Source organism: Bombus affinis, chromosome 3 (assembly GCF_024516045.1).
Source record: "Bombus affinis isolate iyBomAffi1 chromosome 3, iyBomAffi1.2, whole genome shotgun sequence".
In the NCBI taxonomy this organism is placed as follows: Eukaryota; Metazoa; Arthropoda; class Insecta; order Hymenoptera; family Apidae; genus Bombus; species Bombus affinis.
Window position 1 is genome coordinate 513,195 of NC_066346.1, and position 20,809 is coordinate 534,003.

The window sequence follows — 20,809 nt, forward strand, 5'->3', positions numbered from 1 at the left end:
GAGCAGTAGATGGGAATGGGGCAAAGGGGTGGAAGAGGATGGCGGATAAAAGGGTAGGTAGAGAAACCGATCGTCGGTAGGGGGTTGGCCTGGGTTGGGTTGGCTTGGCTTGGCTTGGGTTGGGTTGGGTTTGGTTTGGTTTGGTGGTGGTAGTGGCGGTGAGGAGAATAGCGTGGCCGGACTGTAGGAGAGGGGTGGTATTATATTTGCGCAGGGCCGCCCGATAGGGCGCAGTATCGTCGCGACCGCCGTCGCGTGCACGTCGATTTTCTGTGCGTTTACGTGTCTTTTAGACCGCGAGTGCATCTGCACCGAGAACATCATTTTCCCTCCTCGTCGGCCGTACACTACCGTGGCCGGCCTTCCTGTATCCCATCTCTTTTCTCTTTCTCTTACTCTCGCTTCCTCCTTTGCTCTTTCCTCGTCTGTTCATCTTTCTCGCGTTTTCTCTCTCCTCTACTTACTACTCTGTCTATCTATCTCTCTGTCTCTTTCTCTCTCTATCTATCTATCTATCTATCTATCTATCTATCTATCTATCTATCTCTCTCTCTCTCCTTCTCTTTCTTTCTTCTCCTCTTTCTCTCTTTTTCTGGCTCACCGTGCTTCCGTTCCATGCGTGCCCGTTCCTTTTCGACGTTTCGCGCGTGATCTACTCCACTACTCCACTGTAGTTTGCGTTCCCCGAGCCGCGTTTATTCCGACCAAACTATAAACAACAACAGAGAACGCGAGTCGAGCGGACGCTTGAGCAGGAGTCCGCGAAGTGTTCTGGCCCAAGAGTGAGTAGAGAAGTGTCGTTTACGTGACCATTGGTGTGTTTGTTTCTGTTTGCACACTGCCTCCGAAAATAAAGGATCTTGTTCGTTTCTACCCTTCCGATTCTCGCCCCATTGCACGGTCCCCACGCTCGAAGTAACTTTTCGACGTTCACGCAACGCGAGCCGATCTCTCTGTTCGCGTTAATTCGGCGGATACACACCGAAAGGCTGGTTGGCTGGCTGGCTGGCTGGCTGGCTGGCTGGCTGGCTGGCTGGCTGGCTGACTGGCTGCTCGGTGCACGAATAATTGCCGGTAATTGCCGCGGGATCGTTGGGTTTTCGGGGGATCCCATTTCGAGTGGCTCGATGGAGTAACGAGAACGAGAACGACGACTGAACGAACACGCTCGTTTTCGAAGCCGCTGACGCCGCGCCGTGATAATAGAGGGTGAATCACCATCCGAGTAAAATGCTACCACCTTTGCCGAATACGCGATGTTAGCTGGCATTCTCGCGTTGCGTGAAAAGTCGGCGGAATAGGGACCAAAGCTAATTTCGACAGCGTGGATCTCTCGCTGCAACGATACAAGGTGGGTACCTACGTCGTAAATGTTTCTCCGTTACATCTGTATGCATCGCGTTCCCTCTCCACCTTCGCCGATTTCTGAATTCTTTCCGCTTCTAACTTTTGCGCTTTCCGTTTGTCGAAACTTTCCCCCCTTTTTATAAAAACTTACGCTCTTAAAATTTGTAATAATAACGATCGTCGTGTAACGACGATACTCGCGAGAAGGTTCGTCGATTCGGCAGAAAGATCTTGAAACGAGATAGCTTTCTCGAGATTTAAAAACGATTTTAACTTGAGAACGAGAATAAAATAATAGTCGAAGATAAATGTATTTTCTTTTATTCTTCTTAAGATCTATCCGTGTCACAAATCTGTCGAGCCAACTGGCAAATACGTTATCTATTATTTGGTACAGTATTCTAGATTACCGTGCTTCGTTCGATCCTACTTCTCGAATTTTAATTAGAATCGAGTATGCAAATTAAGCTAATTTAAAACGAGATTCAAGTTTTTATCGCTTCGCGCAACGTATACAGAGAAATAATTATCTCTTGCAATTTCTGACTTTTTCCTATTTTCACGTTCGAACGCGACGCGAATTTGCATTTCTTTGAAAAAGTCCGCTTTATCGCTGGCCTATTATCGAACATTTCGGAATATGAAAAACAAATTGCAAGTGCAATAATAATTTGATCGATAATTTTATCGTTTTTACGTTGAACTTGGATTATTATTATTATTATCATTATCATTATTATTATTATTACTATTACTATCATTATTATTATGAATTATCATTACGATCGTCACGTAATTAAAGTTGTACGAATCTTGCGATCTCAAAGATCGTAATTGCAAAATATTCGTAATTTTATCGATATTTTAGTCCATATAAATTATGACGCGGATTCGTGCGACTAATAATATTATAAATGACGTAACAAAAAGTAAATCGCGAAACGAACAAGCTACAATTTATTGCCGTTATCGCGATAATTAGCGTTGGAATTGTACGTTTATAAAAATATTTCTATATTAACATTGTACGATAGACTTTGCCTTTGTAGATACGTACATGCGTACGTACAGTACCGAACGAAAGTATTGGCACAGCTCGGATTTTCGCACAAAGTTTGTCGTAAATCTCTAAAGAACGTGATTCTTTGTTTAATTTTCTTTCTTTTTTTTTTTTTTTCTTTTTGGAACACTCGCTTTAAAGTTCAATTACACCGCGAATCGCGAATTTTCAAAATAATCGTAATATAAATCAGTCGTGACATTTGATTTGATATTTAGTATGCGATCCTCTTTCTTGTAACAGCTTTTAGACAATCAGGCATCGGATATACCGATGCTTTCCTGATTTTTCCATCTATTTTGTGCCATTCTTCGAGAGGTACTCTGCCCGGATCTTGCTTAGACCTAGTACGGTGCGTTTGAAATCTTTCTGCCTAGATCGGGCCAAAGAAGCTCGATAGGATTTTGACCTGGCGATTGTGGCGAAGTCGTTAACGCACGGGGTGTTTTAAACGGGGTCATTAAAAACGATCGCTCGTTTAACGACACAGACTGTGCGTTTGGAATCAAACAAAGAATCGCCTTTTTTACAGACTCGCGAAGAATTCTGTACAAAGATTCGCGGGCTGATGGAATGCTTGTTTGCTCTTTTATTTTTGTATTCGTTTCACCGGGCTAAAGTAAAAAGCAGAAGGAGATGGTCGATGGTCGGTTCTAATTGTCTAGAAATAAGCTGATAAGGATATGTCGCGATAAGACGAACGGTGCGCGAGTCTACGCGAGTCTACGCGAGAGAGAAATTCGATTTTCGCGGTAGCGCGATACCATTGTACGCGAAGCGTCTCTTTGTCCAACTTTGATTCGAGTCTCCCCTCTAGCATCGTTCGACTCTCTATACGACGATATACGTCTTAAAACTCGATAGAACCGATGATAAACCGATAACCGGTAAGATCGATGATAATTGTCGCATCAAGAAGCTGGCTAAGAATATCGACGAAGTTTATAGCGCAACTTCTCTTCTCTCGAGTCCTTTCTCGATTTATAGTTTCTTTAGAACGACGATAACAAATTTTTGATATCGGGTTTCGGCGCTTTCGATTATTAGATAAACGATGCAAAGAATATGCATACACGTACTGGTGTGCATGCACGCAGGTGTATAACCTGTTACGTTATCTCTTGAACGTTCGTTAGCCAAAATATTATATTTCTATTGGATCGATGATTCATCGGGTGATTATTATATTCTATCAGTGACAGGCATACGATGCGTTAATGCCGCGTGACCGCTATATCGCAATAGAATATTATCCATGGTTTTACGTTGCCCCCATTACCTTAACGGCTCAACGCTGTGCACCGAATCGTTAATATCGTGCATAATTGTATCGCTAGATCATTTTCAAACAATTCATTAAAAAATTTACATATTTTAAACGATTTTTCGTATCGAGAAAGCAGCCGTGTATCCCGAATTCGTTTAAACGATCGATCGAATATTAACGAGAATACGTATAATACCTATCGATCGATGAAATATATGCAAAATTTCTGTCGTATAAGCATAAAACGTACGAGTACATTATAAGAGAGGATCTGGATTTACAGCGTCAATTTTTGTATCGTGTTTTAATATCGTATTACGTTTGAATTTCCCCTTGCGATAAATTACGATCGATCGACGAATTTCTAAGGTAAATTCTGTCGAAACAAATGTTCGTTTCGAAGCAACAACGTATACTCTTTAACATTTTGCGTCAGATCTCGATTTCGCGAACGTCGCGAGAAAAGTGCCGAGAGCTTTTTCACTCGTTGTCAGTTCTCTTACCCCACTCGGTGGCGTCGCGTCGTCGGATCTTTCTAGAAAACCCTTATCGCTTTCCACCTGCCGCAGGGCACCGTAAGCCCGAGTGTCCCCGAGTCATCGGCCCCGTGCACCGTGCACCGTGCACCGGTGTGTCCGCGATCGGCGATCCGCGCTGGCGGACAACGGCGAAGGCCGATCGATGTCGGGCCCCTCGTCGATCGTCGGCACCCCGAAACTATAACATCCGCCAACTCTTTACTTAGAACCGCGCGTCAATTCTTAGCTCGACACTCGAAAGTATCACCGCTCGAAGCCGTTATCCAGCCTAAACCCTGATGCGACGACATATTTATGGTTCCGGTTGTCGGCGATACTATGCGTCGACCTGAAAGCGCGCCTATATCCACCATCTATGCGTGATCTATGCGAATAATAAAAAATACTATAGCCGATTTTTCACTTTATATCGCAATGTCTTTGAAATTTAATACGCTTTCGAGACTCGCGCGGACCTTGTACAGTATTGATTTACGTTTTTTCGTGCTTTTGCGAAGAATAGGTGTAGATCGTAAGGAGCGTAAAAGAGTATACGTACAACGAAATAGAGAGAAGCCTTTGTTTTCGTACACGACGACGTTAAATTCGCGCATTTCACTCGATATCTTTGATCCTGACCCTCGCGCGATCGCACGTATACACTATGTATATGTATATGTATATATATACATACACGCTTTGCACATAGAATATCTATGCATACAAGTACGATCGAGTTATTCTTCGTTGAAACGTCGGTTGGAAAATGAGAGAAAAATGCTCTTTCGCTTCCTTTTCCTCGAGATTGAACTTTTCGCGAAAAATTTCTTCTACTTTAAATGTTACTATATACGATACACGGTGTTTTGCATAAAGCGTTGCATATATTAAATGCTTATATACTTTGACCGTGCGCGCGTGTGCGTTAAATACAGCATACACGAGTACGGGTATAAGGGGAGTTCCGTTGTTTCTTCCTGTCTAAAAATTTGCGTTTAATATGAAAATTTCGCGACTCTCTTCCTCTACCTCTCTCTCTGCGCGCAATAAACGATTCAGGATGACGGGTACGTTTCGTTATGAAATAGGTAATAATTTATCGATCACGGTACTAAATGCATAAATTAGCCTTCAAAATGCATCAACGTGCCAACGCGTTGGCAGTTCTTTTGAGAATTTCTGGCCCGTTTTTAAATTTGCATAAAGCGGAAATCTTCTTACGCTGGTTCAGCTCGTTTTAATCTATTCTAGTTTTCTTTGCTAAAACGTATTACCATACATAATGACATACCGCGTAAAATTCTATTATGCAGTACGCAGACGTAAAACGTCGCTTTGGTCCGAATTACAAAGATAAAGTCATTTCCCATCCACGTATTTCGAAAAAATTCATATCTCGAGATCGCGAGCTCTTGAAACGCGAGTAAACAACGGATACGTTATTTTTTATATCGGGAAAAGAACGCTTACGTTACACGAAGAATTCTTACGCGTTGCGTAACGCGTATTTCTTCCGATGTGTTTCGCATTTTATATTATTCCACGAGTCTCTGTACAAAATTAAAAACTGGTCTAGATTTTTGTCACGACGATGATACTTCTGCAAAGGCGGTGATGTAAATTTTGTAACGGGTAGCAGCTTGCTTCTTAATTAAAACTAGAGCTTTTCTTCTGACCTTATTTTCATACCATTGCGCATTGTATCGTATCTGAACACGCATGTGAACTAGTCGGTAATCCCGTTAATAACACTTCCCTAAGGAAGAAATTATGGACTGGAAACACGCGATACTTTTACCAAGAAAAGCATTTGAAACGGAGGTTTTAGCGAATTAAAACGTTCGCGGGAAGCGCTTACGGCAGTCAATGACGTTTTAACTTTTCTAATTATTTGGTTATAATATTTTCGATTTACATCGCTCTTAAATTCGACGACTCACAATCGCGGTTTTATCGGAACGAGAGCGTTATACCGCGTACACGTATCGAAAAGACGCGTTGAGAAGTGTGTTTAAAAGATGGCCGACATTCGCGAGATTCTAGATATCAAGAAAAGGAGGAAAGTTGTTGTACGAAACTATCGTTCGACGCTTATTTCTCGAATTATTTGTTCTACGCTAGAAATACGATCGTAGCGGTGCAAACGCGAACGATCGAATCAACGCGCGAATCTTTTTCGCTGTTTCGAATATTATGCTCGTCTGCTACTCGTTCTGAGAAACGAGATTACGATAGAGTTTAAGCTGTTATATTTCATTTCGTTGATTTACGTCAAAGCGAGAGACGCGAAGAGCGAGCGAAATAAAGAGAAAGGTTGGTTGGCCGACTCGTTATATCCAGAAACTAAATCACTGTTTTAAATTTCTCCAGCGTAAAACTAAATTATTCGTAACTCGAACGGTAAGCGTCAAACGACGTCTTTGTACGTGAATCCGTTTTACGATCCTGTCGTTTAGAATCGTATCTTATGTAAAATAGCAAATAGCGCGTATTTTTTCTAATACCCTGTTCATAGCTGTAACGTGTATCTTTCGCAAACTCTTGCCGATATCGCGAAATCGTAAAATTTTGATCGTTTATATACGTGTTTCTATGCGAGAAGGCTACGCATATAGATCGATAAATCGTACCGATTTGATCTAACGCGTTCCCACTTCTTTTCTGCCGCTAAATCGTTTTCGTTAAACGTAACTCTCGATGAACATCGTAGCTCGAGCTACGAATCTACTACGTTCGTTTCGTCTGTAAAATTCTCCGTTTGGATCCGTTTCTACGGATTCGGTAGAAGGCAGCGGGCTTTTCAATTTACTCGAATGCAGCTGTTTTTTTATGCGAGCGCGTAAAACGAAAAGATACGGCGAGGTCAAACCAAATAAAACGGTTAGCTATTAAAGTTTTTTCAAATTAGTGAAAACTTCGATATCGTCGGATTACGCGTTCGTTCCACTCGACTCGTAGAAAAGAAATTGAACTCCCGCGTTTGAGTCATTCGAGTCGCTTACTTGATTCCATGTGAGGTGGTATTTGGTGTAGGGTGCCAAAGAAATACTCGGCGGTGCTCAGCAATATATCTTTTAACGATCCTCGCATTCGACTCATTTCGTACAACTCTCGATTATCACTGACTATTCTCGCTTCTCGGTTACAACCCGACTATTCTCACTTCGCGGTTAAAACTCGACTATTTTTCTGATCCGATTGGTTTCTTTTTGTCGCCCCTCGATATCCCCACTACGCACGCGTTTGTTAGGCGCCCGCGACCGTTGCCATGTTCTCCTTCTTCTAAATATTTGGCGGAAGGACCGTAGGGATACCGATGGCTCGTTAGGCGTGTCGGCCTTACGCTTCGCTGATACACTTTGTTTCGTTGTCGAGTGACGCTACGCATGAAACTAAGCTAAACGTGTCGCTTGATCTCGTACATTCGACTATTCAAAACATTCTGCGTAAGATGCCTGGGATTATAATGGGTTTGCGTAAAGTAACGCGAAACATCGATCGATATATTTATGTACACGCGTGTAATCGTACGTTATTTAAGACACGTCGACGATCGAGATTACTTGACGCGTTCGCTTCCTACGATACACTCTGTACGTTAACGAACGATTCTCGTACAATGGCTGTTTTCGTATTTAGAACATTTAGAAATAAAACTCGCGAGAATGTCTCGTAGAAATAGTAACGTCGATGCAGAAAATACAAGTTACGCTCCTATGCGGTATACACTGTCGTTCTTAGACACGTGGACATTTCGACCCTCTTAAATATCGTTGCTGGAATCAATTACGGAATAGTCTTTCGATCAATTTGCGAGATCTTTTCCATCTGATGTATAGTTTGACAACCAGACGACTCGAGTATAGCGAACTCGTTAAATAAGAAAATTCTTCGGCGATGTTTGACGCTTATACGTCGTTATATTCCGTCGGAAATGAGCAAGTGTCGAGTTTCGCTAGTATATATACAATCGTAGATACGCGCCTTTCGACGTATGGCGCGTTTAAACGCGTTTGTATGTGAAACGGGTACGCATGGCATCCAAGTAGCCACCCTTGTTATTTCTCGCCACCGGTCAGTCATCTTGCTGGTCGTCTCTTCGTGGCGTTACATCGAGCGTCCAACGTTGGGATAACTCGATCAGCAACCAAAACGAGTTATCGCTGTTGATCCCTTCGCACGAGATACGCGATCGCGATACGATTTTGTTCACGCGATCTTGTGGACGAAATATTTCGCGCGTCCATCTTTTCGTATTTACAGCCGAATAGATCGCGAGTACGTAGTATTTTTACAAGTATAATATAGCGTGTTTCGTAACGCGTGATACAATCGAGAGTTTACACGAGGTTTCAACGCGAAGGAATACGTCATAGCGTAAAATTTTCTTTCTTTTGCTTCCTTTTCCACGACATTGATCTTAAATACCGAAGAAACAGACCAACTTGGCGAATATTCGCATGGACCTTATTTTTCGATAAAAATGTCGTTTCATCCCCCACCGTATCTGTTTAGATGGTCGATTTCTACCAGATTCGCGCGAACGTTAGACGATGTATTCGCACTTCTTTCGGATATCATACGTGCCAACAAAGTAGATGGATCAAGCGCGTTCTCTTTGGATTCGCGTCGCGAGATATCTTGTTCGTAAGTGCGGTGGAATCGATACGGTTCTATCGAACGTTCCGTCGATCCAACGGCCAATTTATTTATTATTGTTTATTATGCGGGAGGAAAAACTTGTTAATTACGAGGTAGTTGCCCGATGCCTTCGATTTTCATGACGTCGCGCCGCGCCGCGCCGCGCCGTATGAACTTATAAAGTAACGAGACACCAGAGGCAACGAACAAGCTACATAGTTGCTTTTGCAATGGGTGAAATTACATTTTGCAGTTCTCGCGAGATGAAAACACGGTTGCGGTTACTGGAATAAGGGAAGTTTTCTAATAGGAAAGTCGACCCTCGTTGAATCGATTGGAAAAGAAACGTGAATGATACGTGGCGTTAAACGTAAAGCCGGTGGCTAAAGTTGAGCCAGCTTTTTTTCAAACTGTAACTTTTCGCCAAACCGGACGATGATTATAAACGAATAAAGATTTGCTTTGAAAATTTGCAAAGTCCATTATGTCGTGTACGAGGACAACTAAGGTAGACAACTTTCTAGAACAAAGTGGTTGGCATCTTTCTTCTAACTACGTTGTCGAGAAAACGGTTTAATCGTTTAACCTTCGCTTTCGTAGTACATGTAACGATGTATTATGGTAGCATCTATTATACAACGTTAGTTAGACGTTAGTAGACGTTAGTAGACGACAGCCATTTCGTTGGAAAGCAACAAGTAGTTGCAAAATACATAGCTATATCGATAGCGTGACCTAACTAGGTAATAAAGACCTGCTATTATTCCTTCTTCGATGAAACGTTAATCTAAAGCGGAACTAAAAACTAAAAAAAATATCCAACTTCGATTACCTTCTTTCACTTACTTTCGTTCGACGGTTAAACGATATAATAAATACGTAATTGATTCGTAAAGGTTTTACCGTGCGACGATCGAACAAACGTTTAGATAAATTTATCGCTTCGTACGATCAGAAATTTTCGTCGACATTTCACGATGACTAAATTCCCTAGTTATTGTTAAAAAGTACGACAACGACTATTAACGATAAATAAGGATAAGAGCAATTTCCTTTGTGCCTTACCATTTCTTATCGGATTCTCGTTGCATTTTTATAGGACGTTCTGAGGCAACAAATTTACCTACGTTTTTTCCCATCGATATCTTGAAAAAATAATCGTCGATATAGCCGAATCCGTTATTTAAATATCCAACGTTCTCGACGAGTTTATTTAAAACATTTGACAACTATATCTCGTTATTCAGCCGGAAAATCAAATCGTCGAACAAAGCCGCTTTCTTCGTAGGTTCTTCTGGAAGCAAAGAAATCGAAGCTGTTGCATGGAAGCAAGAGGCAAGTTATATTTCGAATCTCTTTGATTCTGCGCGGTTTTAATCCGCCATCGTATAAATATGCAGGACAATGTAAATTCTCGATGCGAATCGTTCCATCGTGAACGGTCGAGAGCCAATCGAATCCACCGCCGAGCTATCTGGTAGTTTCAGCCTTAGACCCAGAGGAAATCTCTTTGTTGCAGATCGTAGATCGTAGATCGTAGAGCGAATCGTTGGAGTTTCTCTCTGGAAACGGAATGGTCGGTCGAAACGGTTGCTCATTCCGAGCAACATAATTTCGCGCGTTTAACGGTCTATTAAAACAAAGTTACGATTACTCGAAAGTTGGGAAACATAGGCGCAACGAACGAACGAAAGGGGACGACCAAGTTGGCCGATTTAATTTTCTAAATATTCATGGTGCGCCGCGCCGTGTCCCTCTGGCAAACGACGAAGACCTGCCGTCAACTCGCAACACCATAAATATTCTACGTCGCGTCGCGTCGTCCTAACTCGAAACGAGAGACGAATACGGTATATCGTATATCTCGGATGGCAGCTTCGCACCTAGTATACACGGCGAACCTAACGAAATATTAAGTTATGCAATTATCCATGTAAATGGAACTTTCCTTTCTCGTTGGATCGGCAAAGGCTGTTCCCGAGATTACTCGGAAAGTAGCGAGCAAGCTCGGGTTCCATCCGACGGATCCGACGGAATAGCCAGCCGATAGACGCTATTCTCCTTATCCGGTATCCGTACACGCTTTTAAAATTAACGTCCATTCGAATGCCATAACGAATCTGGTCTACGGGGAAATCAAAATTATACGAACCCGGCTCGTCCTAAGTATTCCGCTTTGATTCGTTGCGTGTTCGAACGAGATCGCGAGAAGGCCTGGATAGAAGCGATCGTCATCGATGGTCGAACGCGTGTCCGAATCTTTCCGTAAGATTTCGAAAAAACCGGTAACGACGTTGCGCTTTATCCGGCGTATAACAGAACGAAACTGCAGAGTCGGTGGCGCGAGTTAAAGATACCGCCAACGAGTAAAAACGAATTACTCGTACGTAACGCGACAAAGTTCGTACATAGTTGTACAAACTCGTAATACGGTCTGTGGTTCTTTATGCTGTTTCTCTTGGCGAAAACTCGACCAACGTATTCGGTACTAACGTTCTTCTAGAAATTCATACGTAAACGAGAAGATATCGTAATTCGATTGAACTTGGCAATCCAATTGGAATCTGGCCGCGGATCGAAATAGAAGCCTAAAGAAAGACCGATACTTTGCTTCTTTCTTACGTCGAGTTCTTCTTCGCGGTGCGGTTATTATCGATTTCGGATACACGATCCTTTCGCCCTAAATGGAAAATCCTGTAGCTAAAGAATTCAGAGGCGTTGCGGCTTCCAAAGATAACGATATTTTTAGTCTCGACTTCTTTTCTCCCGTCATTCTGGATTCTTTAGAGAAATATATAGTCTTTCAAACTCCGACAAAGTTTCGCTGACACGAATTCGGAAACATACCATTGCGTAAACTAGATATACGCAAATAATCGAATTAATATTTAGTTTACGATAGGAAAGTTTAGCTTACGGTAGTTTGACGAATATTTCACACGATCTTGGTTTTCCTTTCGCGGTCTTTATAGGTTTTCCGTATTCGCTAATGTTTCAATGGATAAAGTTCCTCGACTAAGCGTTTGAGAACAAACGGTGCCGCTAAGGACGAGCCAAGAGAACGAGAGGAAATCAGAGGCGTAAATCGACGAGTGTTTCGATATATCAAAAATACAGTCACGGAATTCGTCTTTGTCGCGTTTGCTCGAGTTATATCGTCGGTTTAGAAACATTCTATAGAATTCGCACGATCGTTGTTCCGTCTAAGTTACGTAACGATAGAATACCTTTTCATTTTGACTCTTACGCAAATTCAATTTTACCGTTAAAATCAAGGAGGCAAAAAGCAACGAATTTCAAATACGCGTCTCGTTAGTGATTCGAAGATGTCCAGTAAACGATAAATATCATCGCTTGTCGGAAAACATACTCTTGAAAATCGCTTCGCTTGAAATATCCTTTCGAATTTTTATACTTATTCCTAGAATTCAAATTCTCTCTATCGTCGCATCCTCGCTTTGTCATTGTTAATTCGTAATTGGTCAAGTTGCTTCTAACGCTTTTCCATGCTTCGTACGATATTTTCGCGCGATATCAGCTTCCAAAGTTTCACTCTGCCGCGATTCTAGAATCTGTGCGGCCCGATCTGGCTCTTATTTCAGCGGGCAAAAAGACGCTATTAACGCTTTAAGAAAACTTTGGCGTAAAATCGAAGGATCGAGAAGCACGATCGAATCGGTAAGACGCGAGTCACGTAAAATAGCGAGCACGCGTTATTAAAGTTATTCCGTTACTGTGAAAGCTACCCTTACTATCGGAGTGGAATCGAATATCAATTAACGGATAATCGTTTCGAAGATCGGTCGTCGAACAAAGTTTACTCGCGAACGTTTCTCAACGAACTTTGAGCAGCAGAATACAGAAACAGAGATATTTACCATCTGCTGCTAAGTACGTTCCAACCGATCGGTTTCCATGGTCGACGTCTGACCAGCACCGGATTCGATATCCGACGATATCCCCTTCGGGATTCACCGCGAACAACACCGTGATTCTCGTTCGATAGTCTAATACATTGTAGGTCGGGGCGCGTCGTACCGACGTATGCGCTATGATTTTCGACACGGTCGTATTTTATCATAGTCTAAGGTATTGCGCAACGTTTATTTTGACGTTCGAAGCAGTCTTTCGTGGAACGAGCAAATCGTTCGATCTACGCCTTTAACCCTTAACCTTTGAAACGTCAAAGCTTTCGAAACTTAAACTTGTTTTTTCTCCGATACCTGTTTCAACTGCGTGTTATTTATTCAGTATAATACCTCGCCGTAGGTAAGAGCCAGTCGCGCTAAATCCTTAAAGTCGTGCATATTTAACGATTCGAAAAGTCTTTCTTCCTCTTCCGCTGCTCCAAACCTAATACGTAACATTTGTCTTCGATACCTACGTTGGTAATTGATTTTCATCGTTTCGCGATCGATCATAGAAATCATTTAACCATTACAACGAGTATTTTCTACATCTTTTCATATTACCTATATTATATAGACAGCGAGCTGTACGAGCGTTAAGAAAATTAGAACGCGATCTTTGTCGACGTATTCTTCGTGAAATTCGACGCGAGCGTATGTTGCTGTTGTAATGGATCGACGTTGTTACGGAGATTGTCATAGACCTGCCTAAACAACGATAAAATATCTTTTGTTGTGTATGGAAGCTGCGTGCAAAGAGGTTTCAGGTGACTTGGCAAGTAGATAACGTCTCAGGTAACCAAGAAGCTTCTGTCATCTTTCTTGTAACAGGAAAAAAGCCGCGAAAGAGGTAGAAAAAGCTTCATCCTCGTGTAAAAAATCATCTTTTGTCCGTTCGTGCAATACCTATATCTCTGAACAGACTTTTTATATTCCGAAAAACGAAATCACTTAATATCTCTGTTCTCTATTTTGTCGTTCGGAGTTTATACCCACGATCGATCCGTCTCTTTGACGAATTTTGTCTAATTTACGTAGATAAATACATTTTATCGTAGAATATTTCTCCTTAATCGTAAACACGCTTGAAACGATAAATGGAAGAAAAGACGAATGTACGTGTCATCTTATATTAGTCTCGTAAAAAATCAACTCAAAGTATCGAAAATCGATAACGTACGCGATACGCGACGTACATTTGAAAGAGATAAAAAATGAAACTGAAATGTTTCGGGTGCTACGATATCGACGACGACGACGACGACGACGACGACGACGAAGGCATCGCGGCATTGTGAAAATAATGAAATGGCACGTGTCCAAAAGATCTGCCGAACGTCCATCGAAAGTACGTACCGAGAGACCAGCTTGCAGAACTGGCTGACAGCCAATTCCTGTTCACCTGATATGTCCATACTGTAAACGTTTAAATAATGCTGTTACACGACAAATATCGAGTCCACTTTGAGGCGGAAGGCAACCGGAGATCGCGTTGGATCGGGACAATGCTTTTAGGAAGAGACGCGTAAATGTCAGAGAGATATACGTACGAGGTTACCGGATCCACGTGTTGCGTGTCTGTTGCTTTCTCCGCTAAACCCTGGCGAAATCCGTATCAGCGCGCAACGCTTACGATCGGACAATATCAATTAAAGAGAATATAAGTTATATCGATATACGAAATGCTTCGCTATGCCTTACTAGTCGGTTCGTCGCGTACACGTTGATACAATCGAGCAAGCAGATACGTATAAAAATGCGGTCACCTATTTAAAAGTTTAATCGAATTTTTTTGCGAATATCTTTGAAGCGGTTGTCAAGAACGTTGGTCTCGGCAACGTGCATCAAGCTCGTCAAAATCGACCAGGTGTACCTTTTTCCATATACGTATACATACATCTATGTACGTAATTATGGAATTTTTAGATATTCCTTTCGCGATACCGTACTTGTCTGTAATTTTGCCTGATTCGTCAATTTTTTAAATCAAGCGCAACCCCCGTCCCCCAGACTCCGATGGAGAGATACGGACAAGTATCTTTATGGCTATGACGTATCGTTGTAAGAATTATTTGCAGTTAATTTTCCGATTAACCGAAAATTTTCACCGCAGATCTTAAAAATCGTTTGAAACTATAGACAATATGCGTAACGCATACGGTTAACTTGTTTATAAATTCGTGTATGGTTTATGTAAAGAAAGAGGCGTGACATTTGGTAAGGAAATTCGGTATTCGCGCGGATTTACTAGAGACGATGTGCCTGCAGCAAAATCCAATTACAGTATGTCGGCATCGATTATCTCATTAACCGCTATGTCTGTGTACTATTAGGTGATATATAAACTGTGTCGATATCAGTCATCGATGAACAGGAAAATGCAATCAGAACGCTGGATGCGCAAAATTAACAATTTCATGGCAATTAATCTGAGTGTGTTTTAATCCGAAGTATCGAAAATCGTTGTCGGTTTCGTAATAATAAAACGAACATTTTTCCTCGTCAAATCATAATAAAAGAACGAATATCAAAATAACTTTGTATAATTTTCCATGTATTTACATTCGCCGTCTATTACCACAAAATGCATAGTTTGAATGTAGAATATCTTGCGTACGTGCGTATACACACGTATTTCTTCTGCTTTACTTACGATCATTTTGGATTTTCAACCTTCGCAACATTATCGGATAACGTATTTGCGATTCTTCGGCATTCGATCGTATCGTTAGCGAGTACGAGCGTTTGGTTTCGACGTTTCCTCGACGTTCCGGCCCTTTTCTTCAGGGCAGATGCGAAAAGTTCAGTTTCTTGTTATCCAACGTACTAATAACACGATCGAAATTCGGAGAATTACGAATATGTCGGCTGTAGAGTTTTCTGGAAGAAACAAGACGAATAAAATCGATTATAATTGACGAAAGTTTCGATCGTAGGTTTTTAATATTAGCTACTTGGTGATAAATATCGTCGTTCGTGAAATCAATTATATACAGAAGTTTTCCAACGGGAAAATTGTGCGACTCCTCTTTTTGAAAATTGTATTACCGGCTAGTTCAATTGAATTCCCGTCAGGCGTGTACTTAGTTACGTGGACAAGGTTCGTAACAGAAGCGAAGCTGACAAGTAACTGTTTGATGGGCTAACATGGCTTTGCGAGCGTCTTGTTCCTAAAGACCAACCAAATATCAGCTTGTCCTTAATGCTGCGAACTAAACTATGATTTAAGTTCTCTATATTTATAGCTTTTGTACGATAAACGTGGAAAATTGTTCGATCGTGGTAACATGCGTGTTTTCAAATGTATTGGTATACCTGTAAAAGTTGACAAGTCGACATTCGATCGATAAAATTTCTCCCAAGACTTACCAGAGATTTATACGTTATTACGTTAATATCCGGTCAAAACGTCAAACATAGTACTAGAAAACTTTATACCTTGAGCGTTATCGTATTTAACGCGATCCTACGTATTTATCTTCCGATTCGCTATAGTATCCGGACTGCAAAGTGTTTCTTCCGTACTTGCCCTCCTATATCGGATCGTCGAAGCTGAAAACGAGGGCCATTTTCCTCGAAAATGAAACAAATAAAAAAGAAAGCAAATCTGTACTCACGGTTCAGATGTACACAGAGTAAATCGTACGATCGCCGGAGAATAGTAAATTTGAAAAAGGGTCCCGTCAAAATCCACGAAGACGTCGCGCATCAACGGATCGAGCAAAATTTTTTACGCCTTATTTCCGTAAAAAACCACCCTCGTTTTCAGCTTCGGCGACCTTAAAGACCCCCCAAAGAGCGTCGTTCTAGTATAGCAGAACTTCTATTTTCTATGAAGAGTTAAATGCACATACTTTCTGTATCTGACACCACATACGCGAGAAATCTTGCCACGTGATTACGTTTCTTTCTTACATTATCAAAGGATTAACGTGGAAACATCGAGTCGCATTGTTTAACATTTTATGTCTCCTAAACTATTGTATTTGATACGAGCTATTTATACCTATATATCTATTATATATTATACCTATTATAATTACATATGCTTGCAAAATGTAAAGATATAAAGATACAAATTATATAAAAAAAATTATAGATGCACGCGTATATCCGTGAATGTTATTTTTTTTTTTTTTTCGCTGAAAATCGATATCTAGGAATAATTTATTACGAAATAATCGTTTATATATGTATCTTGCGAAATTTATTCCTAGTTTCTCAATTTATAGACTCCTATGCATTAAGTCGTCGCATTATGTATATTCGTTCCGCCTCTTTTCCTCGTTTGATGGTGTAACATGGTTTTCCCGAGCTGGGTTTTTCCTTCACGCTCGCAAATGTTACGTATCGTTTTAAAAGTTTCGTCTCGGCAATCATTTTCAACGATTTATCGCGATCGGCGTACCCTGGTATTTGTTGTACAGTTTTAAAACGTTTAAAAAAATAAAGAACAACTTTGTTGTACGCGTTACGCTTTTCTACTGCTGAAAAAGCAAAAACACGCTGCAAAATTCCGAGAGTCGTGTAATAAATATAGAAACGGAATGACTTTATGCTACATCCACGTTAGCTACGTGGCTGATGGAGTTGGTAACGAACCGAAAAACCACCGTTGTTGACCGGTTGTGGTCAAAAGAACGTTTAAAATTGGAATTTGCATACAAGTATCGGTATCTAACTGTGTGCCAGACACTTTTCACCGTGCTAGTAACGATATACGTATATTACGATCATTCGTTGCACTTGCAAAATGGTATTTTATTTCTTCTTATATTTATTTTATTTGCACGTTGATCGTTCTTCTGAAATGTGATATTATTTGTTGGTACAGGGTAGGTATGGGCGAGCGGAGTTAACGCACGAACATGACTTCGATCGGTCAACATCATCGATAATAATCGTGGATAGATTTTTTGACGCATACAGCAGTACGACTGCTCGTCTCTATAAATTACATAGACATTACTATGAAGTACATAGTTAGCTACCGCTCGTTCGTGGAACAATTTTGTCATAAAGCAGCTTCTCTTGGGAAACATCCTGTAAACTTCGCCACAGTCGTGTCACGGTCGTCGACGATCCTGACATTCGATATAGCATTAGAGTAAAACGAACGCAAATTTTTACCTTTTCGTTCTAACCAGTCTTTCGTTACTACAATGTACGTAGACGAAGTTTACGTCATTTTATATATTTTATTTACCGACTCTTCGTGGTTCTTTGAATTTATGATCATTGGTTTATCAACTTCGAAGTAAGTAAAAGTTTATATCGAGGAGAGAATGCTTTTCGGTCGAGGAACCTCTGATCGATGGTGTCGAGTATTCGGTCAAAGAGCATCAGCGTGCTACTCGACTCTGCTTTCGATGAAACTATCGGTCGTTGGTTAATTTGTAATTTATGACGTACAACTATAATCGAAACGTAGTTGAAACATAAAGCCACATTCGAGAGCTGTGGTCCGTATAGCGAAATCGTTAGATCTACGGACAGATTATAATGCAGCGATTGCTATTGAACCGGTTTCGGAGAGGACCAAATTAGTTATCGAGGTTTGCTCTTCGAATTAGAAATCTATTTGCATATCTATGTTCGGTGTGCGGTATCGGCAAATGTATTACAAACATATTATAAATATATTACAAGCTTTAGCGATCATAATGATTCTCAGGGTAAACGGTCGATCGAGACACCGATTTCTATAAAACAGTCGGTCGAATTATCGTCAGTCGTTGGAAGCAACGTTCAACGATCGGCCCAACAAATACCCCGGCACTTTGATAGATTTATGGTAACGGTAAACGAACGTTAGCGAGTTTTCAAATTAATGGCAAATTAACGACTAGAAGCGGTACTCGATAGCCTTTCCCGAGATCAACGAATTATAAACGTAAATTCTGCTTAAAATGCCATCTTTTTGCACGTATCTTTTTACAACGAAATTACGATTCATAGATTTACCTGTTTGAGATAAACAGCCTTTATATCGGCGAAAGAAGAATCTCCTTTATACGTGTAACGATAAAATTAGTACGACATCGAGCGGCCAAACAAAATAGCGAGAAATTGAAAATTATAAAATTAAACGATCCGAGGATAAAAAGCTTTTCAAGCGACAAAAAAAGTACGCAACCACGGACGACCAAGTCACGTTGTATCGCGTACCGGGTTGTCGCATATTGTTTTTAAAAATCAGTTTCATCGCGTTACGATAATCGACGCCATACGCATCTGTAACTGCGATAAGGAACGAAATAATTGGAAATCTTCTCTCTCGTAAATTCGCGATGGAATCGCGTCTCTCGACAAAGAGAAGCGAGCGTTCGGATACTTTTAAACGGCGGCGTATGTTTCTCCGAAATAGTCGAGCGTTTCGTTCGTCTTTCGATCCTTGTCCAATAATAACATACTGGCGAATTATCGATTATTATTATTATTATTATTATTATTACAACCCCGAAGAGAAAGTAATTCACGCAATCGTAACGTTGCGGTAAGATAAAATTTAACGAATGGCATTAGCCGGTCAGATTAAAACTCGACAGAAACGTTTCATATACCGCGAGGTAATACTTTTGAAAACTGTAAGGAAGGAAGTCGGACCACGTAATCTATATAAGTTTGAGATTGGAATCCGAGTTTTCTTTTGCCGGACTGCTGCACTAACAAATTGAGCTATCCACGATATCGACAGATGCCTTTCGGTAATTCGAATATGACAAAAGGTATTTCTGAACTTTAATGGAAAAATTAGTCTACACTTGGTACAACGATCGTACAACGTAAAATACCTGCAGAGTTTCCTACGAAACGCTAGCATATTCGAAGACTAAAAACGAAGACTAAGAATATTATGCCGGTGAATCTTAAAAATATTTATTTCTATATTTATAGGATCTGATTTAATCGATAGCGTTAACCTCTCGATTTTATTAAAACTAAATTTGTATCTTGAAAGTATTTTTTACGTTTCTATGTTTACGTTTTCTATGTTAATTTATACGAAATAACGATATAACGAAATGCTCGTATTCAGCGTATCCGGAGCACCAAAAAGTTAATAGGCATTTATACCAGTAAAATGAATAGAAAGTAATATTTACTTGGAAGTACGGAATAAATAAAACACCGAGTACAGTGAAATAAAACAGAAACGACGTGTATGCGCGTATTATCGTTTCATTTCGTCAGAAAAATTTCTGAGAATGTTTCATCGTTTCCATCATACCTATTTATGTATATATATATATATATGTATAGTAGACATTTATCAATCGCAAACGATAAAACTCACGTTCTAGCTATTATGTAAATTTTGGATAATATTACGTGTGTGGCGTAAGCTGATAAATTACTTGCTACTTACAGTTTCGTACTGAAAGTTTCGATTACATCGCGAAAGCCAAGTTTGATATCGACCACTGTATCCTTGATCTTCCAATACCTAAACTACCGACTGGATTTATCGAAACTAGTTTTACCTATTAAACTGGTTAATCCAATTAAACGGCTATATGTGTATTTGTGAATGCCAACGACAACGGTTCTTCCTATAATTATCGCTATAAATTCGTTTCTTTTGATTTTTTCTTGCTGTTATTCGGGTCCAATCCAATTATAATTTAAATTAGCTGTCCTCGATTAGGTAAAACACGTTACGCCGATGAAAATATATTTCTTAGTTTTAGGATTCATTGACGGAGTTGACGGATTTATTTGTCGGTAGGTGGACAATTTTCATTGGAAAAGAGATGCGAATATCAGTGTAGAGTACCTACGGATTAGTTTGGCTTATTATGGCGCGTAGGTAGCAGAGCCACAAAGTCCGTAGATCCGTTGATCGTGTTTTCCCAAAGAGGCTCGAGTTAGTTTAGAGATGCGATTTGAAAGTTAATCGCAAATTCCACTACACCCGTTGGCTTTACGAGCTTTACGGGTTAATATGTCCTTTCGAAGATACCATAGATTTTTTCGAAATCGACGCGATCAATGGTTCGATTTGGAGTGCCGTTTCATTTTACGACACAACCTGGCGAGACTCGTTATCTACACCCTCGGTAAACGA

At 40.6% G+C, this 20,809-nt stretch overlaps 1 protein-coding gene across 4 annotated transcripts in view; it reads left to right on the plus strand.

Moving 5' to 3' along the window:
* The first annotated feature begins 245 nt into the window (after positions 1-245).
* LOC126914503 (1-phosphatidylinositol 4,5-bisphosphate phosphodiesterase epsilon-1-like) overlaps positions 246-20,809 on the plus strand; it is a 127,835-nt gene continuing 107,271 nt past the window's right edge. For 3 of the 4 annotated variants that reach the window (XM_050718536.1, XM_050718539.1, XM_050718538.1), the window contains exon 1: positions 246-782. The gene's annotated coding sequence lies outside the window, so the exon portion shown is untranslated. Of the gene's footprint in view, positions 783-1,039; positions 1,352-20,809 lie in introns of those variants that run through there. The other variant, XM_050718537.1, reaches the window with a different exon arrangement.